Here is a 14391-nt window from a genome sequence, read left to right as displayed (position 1 = left end):
GAGAGGTCCCAAAGGGAACCCTTTCAAAATAAAGGGGTGCTAGTAAGAGGCCCGCGTGCATAAAGGCACATGATAATGCTCTGTCACAAGATAAGCATAAGACGTAGCAGGACTTGTTAAAAGTTCCTCATGAAGAAAACAAGAAATCCAGAAAAACCTCTCAGGTAAAATAAGTCAAGCAACATTACAACCAAATCAAAGTAAAAATAAAGAAGCTTCCCACACATGGGACCAAAAGATGAGGTAGAAGAAAACTTCATGGTTTCCCATCGCGAGCACTCCACTCGAGAGCAAACCCTATCTGAACGACGCTTCTATGGCTCTTCGGGTAGAGAGCCTCAAGCTTCTTCCTACGGCGCAACATTTGTACAACAATGACATCCTTGGGGTCTATATAAAAGAATGATTGGCATTAATTAAGCTTCAAAGGAGTCCTAAGGATCGCCACTCATGAAATATTTTTTTTCATATCTTGTAAATGGAGAAAAGCACTTGCACCATGAATGTCAAAAAGATGGCACAAAAAGAGAGAGAGAAAGAGAGAAAAAAAAAGAAAGATAAGAGTCTACAAGAACGCCTAAAGGCCTCCCTATAGACTGGGGGGCAAGTGTGGATGCCAAAAATCCACCAAGGAAAAAATGACTGGTCTCTTATTGAAGTGAATGGCTAAGGGGCACCGAAGGCCTCAAGTATGTGATAGAGGCAGATGGTTATTACATGCCACCAAGAGGCCACACATTTGTGAGGCCCCAAGCCTCACAAAGTCATCCCATACCAATGGAAGGTAAGAATTCCACATCGGTAAAAGACCTACATCATGTGTCTAAGGTCCCTTGAAGGTCCAAAGTAATCATGTCTAAAGCCTTGTAAGGTCCACTCTACAGATGAGTGAGGCCCTAGAGGCCCACATGCATTGCAAGAATATCACACAAGGAATCAAGTGCTTGGCACGCACCCGTCACCTCGCACGTCCCCGGTGCCTCGTGCACATCAGACGCCTCGCGTGCACTAGGCGCCTCGTGCGCACCTGGAGTCTCGCAAGCCCCTAGCGCCTCGTGCGTACCTGGCGTCTCGTGCGCATCAGGCACCTAGCACACACCCGACATTTGTATGTAGATCATGTGACACCTCTTTGCTGCCTGGAGCGCACCTCCAAGGAGCAAGGGCCTCGCATAGTGAGGCCCAACTCACCTAGGTGCCATGACACCTCCCTGATGCGTGTAAGGACATCAAAGCCCCTCGTGCCTTATGCCGCGAGCTCAGCATAAGGACTCCCAACAAAGGCCTCAATAAAGGGAATACGGGGCCTACATAAATGGAACCCACAATATCCCATTGAAGAACCTATAAGTTCTTAAACACTTAGTAGAAAATAACAATATTTATTGCAAAGACATATTTTGAAGACATGAGACCCGCCACGTACGAGGTACCCAGACGAGTATGGGATGTACGACCCTGAGGAGGACAGAGGCGTGACTCTGACCATGAACAAGCATCGACACCACAATCCTCTGCTCCACCACGACCTGTGCCACTACCATGACAGTGTACTTGCATACCTTGTTGCCCCTAGGACAACCTTGTATCAGGGGCCATTAGAGCCAAGCTATAAATAGACCTCCACCCCTCATACGAAGGGGTTGGAAAATTCATTATATACTCAGGCGATTAAGCAATATACAAATGTTTACTCCATTGTTGTTCTGTACTTATTTTTCCTCAAGTCAATTCTAAGTTCTTATTTAGTTATCTTCTTACTAAGCTTTGAGTTTTCCGACCTAACTTTGTTGATGAGTTCTCACCATCAACAGAAGGTCTCCCTAATATCGCATTGAAAGATGAAGCACAATCTACTACGATGAAGTTTTCCTTGATAGTGGTTTGTCAGGATTGCTCTCCCATGGTGAGAGCCAATTCGATCGTTCTTAAGGGTTGTATTGAATCCCTAGTGAATCCATATAAGGAGGTGTGTTTGGGTTTCAGGTTCTTAATGCCCAAGCCCATCTTCTCCAAGGCAGGGTGATACAAGATGTCTACAGAGCTTCCATTGTGCACGAGGACTCAATGTACACTCATATTGGCCAGTTGGATGGTCAGCACCAGGGGGTCGTTGTGGGGGAATGCACCTCTTGTTCATCCTCCTCTGTGAAGGTGATGAAATCGTTCTTTCCCTTAAAATTTTTTGAGGATCGTTGCTCCAGGCTCATGATGCATGGGGGTGGACTCGCCTAGCTTTCCTAGCATACCTATCTTGCCCCTTCCTTGACTCTCCTCCAAATCTTGGACCTCTGAAGACCATTCTTACTTTTCCTTGTACTTTTGGGGCTCTTTCTCAAGCTCGTGGTGAGGGCGGCCTATCCTTTGGTCTCTGGTTTTCCCTTCTGACATATCTACCCAGGTGCCCCTGCATATGAGTTCCTCAATTTCCACTTTTAAATGGGTACACTTCGTTGTGGTATGGCCAATATCCTTGTGGTATTGACAATACTTACTAGGGTCCCTTTTGGATCGGTGCGGGTCTTTTGAAGGGAACCAGATTTTCATTCGTGAGTAAGATATGTTCCCTAGTATCCGTCAGGACTGTATCGAAGGCGTATGATGTTTGCCTGGGTTCACCTCCGCATTAGTGTTTTCCTGGCAGTGATAGCCATTTTTAGTTATCCTTGAGTCAGGCTTCCCACCTTAGTTGCCTCCATGTTGAATCTATGAAATTAAATTTTTAAGCTTTCGCCTTCACCCTGATTTATGTTAGAGAGGCTGGTGCCCGACATGGTGTAATCGCGTACTGCATGGTGCTGCTGGAAAAATTTGTCAAAAAAATGCCACCATGACCTGATGGTTCCTAGCCTTAGCCTTTTGAACCATTTGTATACAACCTCCTTCATCATGACAGTGAAGCAATGGCACCTTGCTCTGCTATTGATTCCCCTCAACTTCATCAAGTCGTTGAAGGCATCAAGATGATACTTGGTGTCCATACTGCTAAGGGGTCATGCCTTAAGGTTTGTCAAAATGATCACACTAAGAACAATTGTTTTGGGGACTCAATGATGTATATGGCTGGGGACGTAGTTTAACAGATATGGAATCTATACCTTCTTATAGATTGAATAATGGTTCCCTATTGGGTTGACTTTTGGAACTAAAAATGTTATGGGTGCTCACGTTGCAAACTTGATTTGACACAACCTTCACTAGTAAAGTCAATGGTACTCTAGGAACAAGATATAGCTAAAAGGGTAAAACAGTAATTTTATTCACTTTTAATTATGAACCATTAATAGAGGATTAATGCTGTATGTAATGATTATATCAATGGACACTTTATTCTTAACAAAGTACTCAGTAATTATATGTCTATAACTATCAAGAGTTCAATCTCATATTTTTAGTGAAGTAATCATGAGATTAATAAATAAGATTATTTACTCAAAGAGGTTTGGTTAATAATATAATATTTATTGGAGCTTGATATTATAGGTCCATAGGTCCCCTGGATTACTCTATCAACATCATATCAAGGTAAGAGTTAATACAAGGATATAACTATAATTTGGGAATCGGAGAATAATTTTGTTCTTCGGGTCAAGTATGAAATTATATGATAATTGAGGTTGAATAATTAATTTAGAATTAATTATTAATTTTGAAAATATATTAATTAATTTAAATATATAAAATTTCTAATTTCATATATATATAAATTAATTATTTTATTTGAGTGGAAGAAAATAAAATTTGTAAGTAAAAAATAGTTTTTGATTTATTGAATTTTAAAAGATGATGATCATCAATTTCAATTTAGAATTGAAATTTTGAAATATGGTTGCCATCTTTCCCTTAAAAAGATTAACACCTCATTTTGTAGGAGATTGCTTTAGTTAAACAATTAAATAAAAGAAAATGCAAAATCCCTAAAAAGGGAATAGTAGTACACACCTGACAAAGTCCAAGGACTGTGCCATGCGTGTACCACTATACAGATATTGTATCTGTGTAGTTTTAATTTTATTTATTTAATTATTTAATAATTTGAAAATGATTTTTCAAATCTAGTAAGTTAGACATTTACCTAAAATTTAATCATATCATCATTATTATATTATTTTATATTACTATTATTATTAGGAATAATAAGGTAACATAAATCTCTATATATATGATCTAGAAGAAGAAGAAATAAAAAAAAAGGAGACACACACAAGAGACAAACAAGAGACACACAATAATACAGAGAAAATTCAGAATAGTTATCAGAGCTTTTGTCAGACAAAAACTCTCTCTATTTCTTATTCTTTATTCTAGTCATCATTGATAATATGCCCCGCGGACGCAATGACTATTTTGCTTCGAAGGCTCCTCATCTCGGTGTCTAGCTCTTTCCTCCTTTTATTCATAGAGTCCCTCAAATCCGAAGGTTTGGATATTCCTTTTCCTTTGTCTTCTAGAGGGGCCATAGGGGGCGTTGTCCTTACATTTGACCTTCTATTGTTCTTTTCTCTTAGGTCAGGGGTGTCTCCTTAGAGGTGACCTCGGCTTTGTTTCGATGACCAGCGTCGTCCCTCCACCTTTGCTCTCGGAGGCACTTTGCTGGCCTTTGACCTTCATGGTGCTTTGTCCTGGGAGTGTTGCTAGTGGAAAATCAAGTCCTCTTTTCATCTACGAGGATGGTGGTTTCTCCTCTCCCATGCTCCTTATCCCTTTGCTTGGGAATGGGAACGCTAGACTTTCCTTGTAGCAGGCCGTTCAACACTTCCTGCATGTTCTCAAGCATGGTTTCCAACCTTTAGTTCTTTTTGTGCAACTTGCATATCTCATCCTCATCGAAGCGAGTTCTTGAGCTGGAACTCATAGAATGTACCCGAGGACTCTTGCCCGGCCTGTGCGTAGAGGGACCTGGATCCCAGTGGTCGAAGCGCAATGCAATCGAAGGTCACGGAGGAGGGTGTGTACCCATGCCACCTACGGGGGGGGGGGGGGGGGGACTGGTGGTTCTGGATGACCTCCATTAGGTTGGACAGCCAGGGTTGATGCCTCCTTCTCTGGCGGTGGAGGGTCTCTCCAGGAGGCTCTCAGTTGATCTCCGTCCAGGTGGATCTCAATATCTTGTGATTTACATAGGCATGTGGAACGCCTTGGCATTTTTCTTTGTTGGAATTGATGGAAGAACTATGGCTTGATACTTGTTCTTCCCATAGACGGTACCAAACTGTTAATGGTGAGAACTCATCATTGATATAAGGTCAGAAAAATTCCAAGTGTATTATGAAAAATAAGTAGATATTACTTATGAAAAGCTTGTAGAACAACAAGAGAGAAAATAGGTTGTTTATTGCTCAATTACTTCTGTGTACCAAGAAATTTCCCAGCCCCTTCATCTGAGGGGTGGAGGTCTTTCTATAGCTTGGCTCTAATGGCCCCTTGTCATGCCCTGGATAGCCAAGACCGCTACATTGTGTACTTATAAAGGTACAAGACTTGCTAAGCAAGTCATTTAGTTAAAAACGTGTCATTTAAACCATTAATGTGCTAGGGTTAAAAGGTTTTGGTCTCAAGAAGTACATTTCATATAACTAAACATTTTTTTTTACACATGGGATCCCAAAAAGGAACAACGTTCAAAAGTCAGTGTACAAAATTTTCAAAGTTTAAACAACCATTAGCCATCTCTAAGGCCAAATAGTCGTTTCTGGTTCTCCTGTTCCTGTCTCCCTCTCAACCGTGGCGGCTGAGCAGCTGATCATGTACATTCTGCTCTTAGAGCTCTCCAAATCAGGGCTGATCAAGCTTGCCCTTGCCTTTACCTGCACCACAAAGCACCCATGGGCCAAGGCCCAACAAGAAAACATATCATATTATATAACAAGCAATTGTAACATTTGGATAATCCTTTAAGCATGTTCATACACTTAACATACCACAGTAATCACAAAGCATGAAGATTCAACCAAAGAATTAGTTAATCATAACCCAGCTATACAGCATAACAATCCACCAATCAATAATAACAAGCAAATCACATAATCATCAGGGTCGACACCTTAGGTCGGACCCTCTGTTTATCCCACTGACTTCGGCCTGCTTAAACCGAGCTCAGTGAATAATAAGCTGTCCTCAGCTACCAGTGGCCGAGCCGCACCCTGTGCGCTAGTGTAAACTTCAGCACTCTTAGGCCATTGGTTTACTGTTTACATGGAATAATACCATCCTTTCAAAGCATACAAGATAGGGAACCCTTAGTCCCATCATAAATCCACAACCGGGTGCAGTTTTCTTACCTTTAGTTTCCAAATAAACTGGTCACGAGCGATGCCTCTTGAGCACGATCTGATTCCTGAGCCCTAGCTTAGTACCTAGTCACAACCAAGATAAGGGATACCATCAATAATCGTAAAAGGGATTCTAGATAAAGTTCTAGTCTTCGGAACATCGAATTCCACCAAACACGGTAGTAGATTCAATCACGAGCACCCTAGGTAAGATTCCCATGCTTAAGTCTTAAAATCCCAAAATTCCTTAAGGGTCGCAGCTCAAGCCACCCATGCCACAGCATGGCCCCCACCAGAGACTCCCCCACGCCCAAAACAAGACACGGGCCGCAGCCCTACAAGCCCCATGCCGCGGCCCACCCTCCTTCCTCAGCATGCATCAGCTTCAAAGGGCCGTGGCTCACCAAGAACTATGCCGTGGCTCGACCCCTTCAAACCTAGAAAAACCTCCATTTTTGACTCTCAAACCTTACCCAAAACCATCCAAAACTATCCCAGTTCCATAACTCAATTATCCCAAAACTTCTAACACAACTCCAGCTACACAACCCAGTTGAAACTTAACCTAAAAACTTACCAAAATCCCACTTCAATCTCTGAAACTCATTTACTCAAGAACACTAAAACCAGCCATTAAAACTCAGAATTCAAACAATAAATCACGAATTAGAGCTTACCTTCTTTGATGAACCAACTCCCTTAATGATTTCTGAGCTAAAACCCAAGCTTTCTAGTATCTATTCAGTCCTTAAAATTCAAAACCCAAAAACCTCTTAGAACTTAATCAAAACCATAGAATTTCAACAACAAAAAGTGTGATTCAATCCTTACCTCAGTCCTGGTTGAATTCCCTTGCTAAAACTGAGATAATCCTTCAAAACTCTAGCTCAAATTATAGAGTTTCCAGCTGACTTTTCCCTTAGATTCAAGTGGTTTCCTTTGAGAGAGAATGAGAGAAGGAGAGTAGGTCGGTTCCTAGTGTTCCACCAAATTCTGTGTTTTACTTAGTCTATTCTTAGGCAATTAAGTTAATCCCAAGGCTCGGGGTACCGGAAACGTCCTCGAGGGCAAAATGATAAAATTCCCTAGTATTCCCACCTAGACTTCCTAACCTCAAATATATCTCCAATTATTTATTTCCATAACCCGATAACCTAAATAACCATCCAATACTAAAAATACCACTTGACTTACCCGGAGTCAAGTACTAAGCCCCGTTGTGACTTTCCCGCTAGCTAGCTCCCTAGGATCGCCTCAAGTCGCATGCTACAGATTTACCCACATAATAATGTGGTTCTTACAATTACAGCATATAATCACATTAACATTTACATAACCATACAAGCATGCTTATCATATAATCATGCATTAAATCAATAAATTCACACATAAACCAATTATGCCCTCCTGGCACACTAATCAAGGCCATTAAGCCATATTAGTGATTTTGGGTCGTTACACCCCTGATACATGGTGGTCCTTGGGGACAAGAACATACGTAGGTAAGTTGTCAAGGCAGTGGTACAGGACGTAATGGTGTCGGCACTAGTACATGGTCAGGGGTGCTTAGGTAGTGCCTCCACTCTTCGTACGGGTTCGTACAACCACTATGTGTCGGATACGGATGTCAGGGTCACGCCTATGTCCTCCTCAGGGTCGTACATCCCATACTCATACACGAACCTCGCACTTGAAGGTCCCTCTTACCTGTTCAGCATTAATCTTTTCTCCAAGCTTTCTGATATTTAGCTAAGTGTGGGACACCCTTACTAGTTCTCCCCGTATACTCAAGAGGCTTTAGACATTACATTTTTCTTTGAGGATCTGCAATGAGGATATGCTTCATAGGTGGCACCTACTCGAGGAGGATTAGTAGGACCTCTTCAGCAAGGCACGGATAATACGTAATGAAGCAATGAAGCCCTCACTATGCGAGGCTATCCTCCATGCCCCAATAGTAGGGCAACAAGGCCCTCACATGGTATCTCGCACAGGCGAGGCATCCTTAGCACCTGGCCTTCAGCATGGGCAGCGCCACCGAATGCGGAGTAAGTCTAGCCTAGCCTTGCAATGCGAGGCCCTCCCTCACTATGCGAGGCTCTTTTTCGTTCCCCGACATCAAGGCAACAAGGCCCTTGCATGGTCTCGTGCACGGGCGAGGCATCCTTAGTACATGGCCTCAGGCATGGGCGACGTCACCGAATCCGGAGCAAGTACAGTAGGGCCTCTCTATCCGAGGCCCTCTCTCGCTATGCGAGGCTCTCCCTCACATGATGCCCTTTGGGAAACAAGGCCCTCGCTATGCGAGGCTCTCACTATGTGATGTATTCTCTAGGGTCTTGCATAAGAAACCCTCTTATACCGATGTCTAACTTTGTGGTTCAGCGTGGAGTCCTTTGAGGTAAGAAATCTCATGTTCACAGATGTATTTTTGGCTTGACCGATGTTAAGGCGACACTCTCTAATTTAAGTCATGAATTCTGAAATAATGGGTTACACTTACTAAGTTGCAATTAAGCTTTTTTCGTAAATAATTGCACCTTGCCCAAACAAGCAGTACTTTATTTTTAAAAGAGAAAGTAAATTGTTATTTTAAGTTTTACATAATAAAGTTAAGATTTTCTTATAAGCTATCTAAATTTAACTTGACCGACCCTAAGGCGACACTTTATTTGTTGGGTAGTTTTATCGTGGAATAGTAAATGTTAGTTTATGTGTTTTAATTGTTGCATTCATGCATCATATTTACTTTCCAAATTATTGATATTTTTCAAATAATATAATTGTTGTATTTTATTTTTTTCGATAATGTCGAACGGTGGAAATCCAACAATTGTTTTACTTTCACTTGAAAAACTTAAAGATGATAATTTTATAAGATGGAAATCGAATCTGAACTTGATGTTAATCTATGAGAGCCATAAATTTTTCCAAACTGAGGAATGTCCTGAAAAGCTCGCTGCTAATTCCCCAAAGAATATTCGGGACAAATATGATGCCTGGATTCAATCCAAAAATAAGGCTAAGTGTGACATGCTTGTGAGCATGAATGATGTTGTGAGAAGAAAGCATGAAGCCATGGAAACTGCTTTTGAGATAATGGAATCTCTGCCGGCCATGTTCGGGCAGCAATTTGATTAAAGTAGACATGAGGCTACTAGAAGCTACATGACTACTAAGATAAAGAAAGGTGTTTCCGTGCGTGAACATGTCGTGATCATGATTAACATGATGCATGAAACAGAAATTGTAACGTCCTACGTTTTCGGGTACCTTTAAACGACTCGGGTCGAGATTTTTCCCCCAGGTTAAGAATATTATTTTAAATAATATTATATTTTGTTTGTAAGTATTCCAAGAGTTATTGCTAGCCAAAATATGAATTTTGTGATTTTAAAAGTCAAGATAAGACTTTCGGTCCTGGACCGACACAAAAACCCTGATCGGGTAAAAATCTCGGAAAATAAAATGAAAAATCATGGCAATTATATTTTGGGCATAAAATACATTCATAAAAGTTAAAGTTTGGTCAAAAATAATAAACCTAAAAGAAAATGGAAATTTTAAGACATTTTGTGTTAAATGCCTAATTTTGCCGAAATGGGGAATTTTATTCCATGAATGGACCTTAGGTTAAATTTTATTATGTGATTAATTAAATTAAATGTGAGAGACATTTAATATAATTAATTAATGTTAAGTTTGGTGGTTAAAACTTAATAAGAGTGAAAAAGGTGTCAAAAGTCAATTTGGACTTTTCTTCTTATGAAACATTTATTAACCTTTATAAAAAAAAATGAAATGATCACATATATATAGCAATGGATGGCTGGCCATGTGATGTTTTGAAATCCCATTTATTAACTAATTGAGTTTAAATCCCATTTATTTAAAGGTTTGGGATATTGTCAAGTGGGCAAGTGGGAGTAAAACGCTTGAGTGTTTTTAGGATAAATTAGAGTAGTATAAACTCTTCTAACCTCCCCCTAAGAACCGACCACTCACTTTCACTCTCTCACTATCATCTTTTTTTTTTAACTCTCTCAAGTTGCCTCTCAATATTCAACCTCAAGAACACCAAGGAAACTTGGAGGCTAAGTCTTGGTCTAGGAAGTATTTTCCCTAAGGTAAAGTTTCACTAATCTAGGCTTTTGTAAAGTTTTAAGCATAGAGTTTCAAATAGCTAATTAATTATGTTGTTGGGGGAAATTGGTTAGGGTTTTTGAAAGGTTTTGAAGGAGTCAAAGCTAATAGGAAGGTCCAAACCTTAAGCAAGAACACCAAAAAGGTAAAAAGTTTACTTTTGATGATTTTGTTGTAGGGTTTTTAGTTTTAAGCATTATTTTGTATATTTAATGCTTAAAGTTTCTTGTTGGTGATGTAATAAGGTTATGGTAGTTGTTTAATAATTTGTATGATGCATGTGTATTGATTTTTGAAAATGGGAACCAAAACCCCCAAGGGTTTTGAAGGATACCCTAAAACAAAACATGTTTTGAGCTGTGACTTCCAAGGGGTCAAGCAGCCACTGTATATTTTTTTTGTAAAATTAAATTGTACTGTGATGTTTTTGAGATTGAGTACATAAAATTGAGCTTTTGAAACACTAAAAAATGTTTAGAAATGAGTAAGTTATGCTATTTCAAAGTTTAGGTAAAAAACTGTTTTTTCGTATTCTTATTTTCGGAACCAAGTTTGGACAGTCACTGTATAGGGAAAATGAACCCAGTTTTTTCTAAAATTTTGTGGACATATTTCTGGCATAACCTATTATTCCACTGTAAAATTTGGTAGGAAAATATTGAACGGTTTGAAAGTTATTAACTGTCAAAGTTTGGAAAAAATAAGGACTTGAAAATAAGGTCATTTTTACCTCATTGTTGGAAAATGATTTCACCAATCAAAAATGCTCATTTTGACCTAAGATTTTACAAAGACCTAAATGGCATAACAAAAATGGAATTGGGAAATTTTGGTAACAATTGGGTAAGTAAATTTCAAGTTATAAACTAACGAAGTATGTAGTTAAGAATGTGAAAAATATGCTTTTCACACTTAGTATAAAAATGAGATTTTGGAACATAAGGTAAAAAGTAAAATTTTGCTTATTTCAAGATATAAATTGGTAAGTCTTGAAATCATATTTTCACTAAAATTACCCCATTGAGTTTAAATGAATTATTTTTATTAAAGAGTTTTTATTCTTTCTAAAAATAAGAGATTTAATTTGTTAATAGTTAATAAATTAAAAGAGGGTTTAAAACCCTATATTTTGAGAAAATAATTAAATGAATTATTTTTCTAGTAAGTAAAATTGATTAATTGATTTTGGAAAATTAATTAGTCTATATGGGAAATTTTTAACGGTTTTCCTAATTAAGACAAATTAGGCAATTTTCTTAAAACGGTTTTTAGACATTAAAACCTTAAGAAAAATAAAAGGAAAATTTAAGAGTTTATTTTCTTTAAAAATAATTAAGGAATTTATTAGTATTTTATGGATATAATACCAGCTAAAATCTTACATATTTTAACCGACTAGTCGAAAGTGCGGGTTAATAGCGATATCTTGAAAGAATAAGATTTTTAGCGGATTGTGGGAAAATACCATTGCGATACCCGAGCCTAGGTATCGAGACCTTAGTATAGGCCTCCCCGAGACTTAGGGTTTAGTCTCGAATATTTTGTATGACTTTCCTTAATAGGTATAAAACCAAATAAGGATTATAAATCCTTACAAATGACTTTTATTAAAATGACCAAACTGCCCAAAATAATAATAATGAATTATGAGTGCCATAATTAATCCGAGTATACTGTATGGATAACTACAATATTGGCTAAGCGTAACTTGACTGAACGTTGGAGGGTGAAAACCTGCTGAGCGCTAAGGACTCCAAGTAAGTCAACTTATATTGTATGGCTGCAACATGAAACAATTATTGTATTGTATGTTAGTATAGGGATACATGCACATATATACCTTGTCGTAGAAAGTTTCTTAGAGACGTTAGTCTAGTGGGTGCTGAGTTAGAAAATATGAACGGTAGATGTCCGTCATACCCTAGACGACTGATCTCCGTCACACTGCTTGATTTTATTTATGTCTGGTTCATTACCACGACGGGTGGCCATGAGATGAGGATAAGCTGGTTAAACCTAGGGGTGCCAAAATAAATGGGACCTAGGGGCCCTCATGCTTACTTAATCATTGGACGGTTATAATCCGAGCAAGTGGTCTGATAAGTTATTCCCGGATAGCAGCCGTGAATATTGGCCATTCAGTGAGAGTGCCTAGAGATACTAAGGGTTGCCAAGATTGAGTGAGGCTGAACACCCTAGGGGAAACTGCTCACCAGCGCCACTGATTAACATAGAAGTCTTCGTAAAACCGTGTAAATTGGATTACACTCTTGGATAAGTAGCGATGCCCTAGGTAACACGTTAGTTACCCTTGATGAGAATATTTATTGGCTAGATCTTAGTATGGAGACTCGGTTCTCTTTACAAATTAGCAATTATGTTGGAGGGCGCGTTACGCCTGAATTGTTGGAAATTGTCGAGCGTTGGTCTCGAATTATATTGTGATATAATATATCTGCTTGCTCTGGGATTTTCTGAGTGCAGGGATATAATTGTTGATAAGATATAGTTGTGATATAATATATCTGCTTGCTCTGGGATTTTCTGAGTGCAGGGATATAATTGTTGATAAGACATAGTTGTGATATATAATATATCTGCTTGTTCTGGGATTTTTCTGAGTGCAGGATTTTTATCTAGTTATGAATTAATTTATCCTTGGTTATCAGGCATGACCATAAGTTTGCCAGGACGCTTTAGAATTCTTGAAATTGATTGTGTAGGGTCCGGAACCCTAATTCTCTACATGCTTTGTTTGAAAGTTGATCTTACTAAGCGTTTTCGCTTACCTAGTTGTTTCATGTTGTAGGCAAGAGCAAGGGCAAGGCAGAGCAGTGAGCGCTGGAGTCTTCCTTGCAAATGTACATGTGGACCGACCTTTTGGGAAGCCGTTTTATTTTTGGAAATGTTGTGTAATTTTCCTAAACTAGGCTCACTCTACTCTTTATAAAATATGTTTGTAACTAAATGTTAAGTATGGCCATACGACTTTTTAAAAAGTTTTTTTTCTATGGGTTTTTGAGACATTTTGTTAAATGAAAACATTTATATTTCCGCATTATCGAGTCTTGAAAATCTGGGTCGTTACAGAAATACACAGGGTCTTCATTGATGAGCGTACAAAAGTAATCATCATACTTGAATCACTCACACTTTCTTTCTCTGCGTTCACAACCAAACATATTATGAATAAGTTGGAGTTCAACATGACCCAGTTGTTGAATGAATTGCAGACATTTGAGACTCATAACAAAATCATAACCAAAGAGATTATGGCAAATGTGGCAGAGGAGAAACCTTCAACCTCTAAGGATAAAACCAAGAAGATGAAGAAGAACAATGACAAAGACAAAGGAAAGGGCAAGAAGTCCAAGAAAGGCAAGAAGGCACCAAAGGCCAAGGAGAACAAGAATGATAATATTGATTTAAATAAAAGTACAATTTTATTATATTTGAATGTTATAATTATTGTTTGATTTAATTATATTATAATATAAAGAAAATTCCCTATTCATTCATGAGAATATGATCTTGTATTAGTACGAGAAAATTAAGATTATATATAATGAATAAAATAGTCATTAACATATTAAAGTAAGAAATCTTTAATGAATGGTTACTAGTATAGTTTCATAAGCATAGAGGATGCAAGTGATCTAGATTCGGATTACTGATGTGGATAGACATCTTAGTAAATGTGTTGTATATAATCGAGATTATATATGCCAGGACCAATGAGAAATAATTATCCTTATAAACTTACCATTTGACATACAAATTTAATTCTTATCATAATAGATGATCATTTGTAGATCAGTCTAAATCTTGAATATTCATGAACTCATGTTTGTGTTTATTGGATCTTTTGATTCACTCGTTAAGTTTTCTTAGTATAATGAGGCTAATGATTTATTTTTTGGAAATTCAATATCTTGAATGGATGGGAACATGATTTACAATAATGGAATCCATACTT

The 14391-nt window shown here is 38.4% G+C and overlaps 1 pseudogene; it reads left to right on the top strand.

The window, feature by feature from the left end:
- Nucleotides 1-9413, top strand: part of LOC133785428 (zinc finger protein VAR3, chloroplastic-like) — a 36612-nt pseudogene extending 27199 nt beyond the window's left edge.
- Nucleotides 9414-14391: the final 4978 nt, after the last annotated feature.

The sequence above is a fragment of the Humulus lupulus genome, chromosome 6 (genome assembly GCF_963169125.1).
Source record: "Humulus lupulus chromosome 6, drHumLupu1.1, whole genome shotgun sequence".
NCBI lineage: Eukaryota > Viridiplantae > Streptophyta > Magnoliopsida > Rosales > Cannabaceae > Humulus > Humulus lupulus.
The sequence above is the reverse complement of the archived record's forward strand: the minus strand, read 5'-3'. Positions and strand labels throughout refer to the sequence as shown.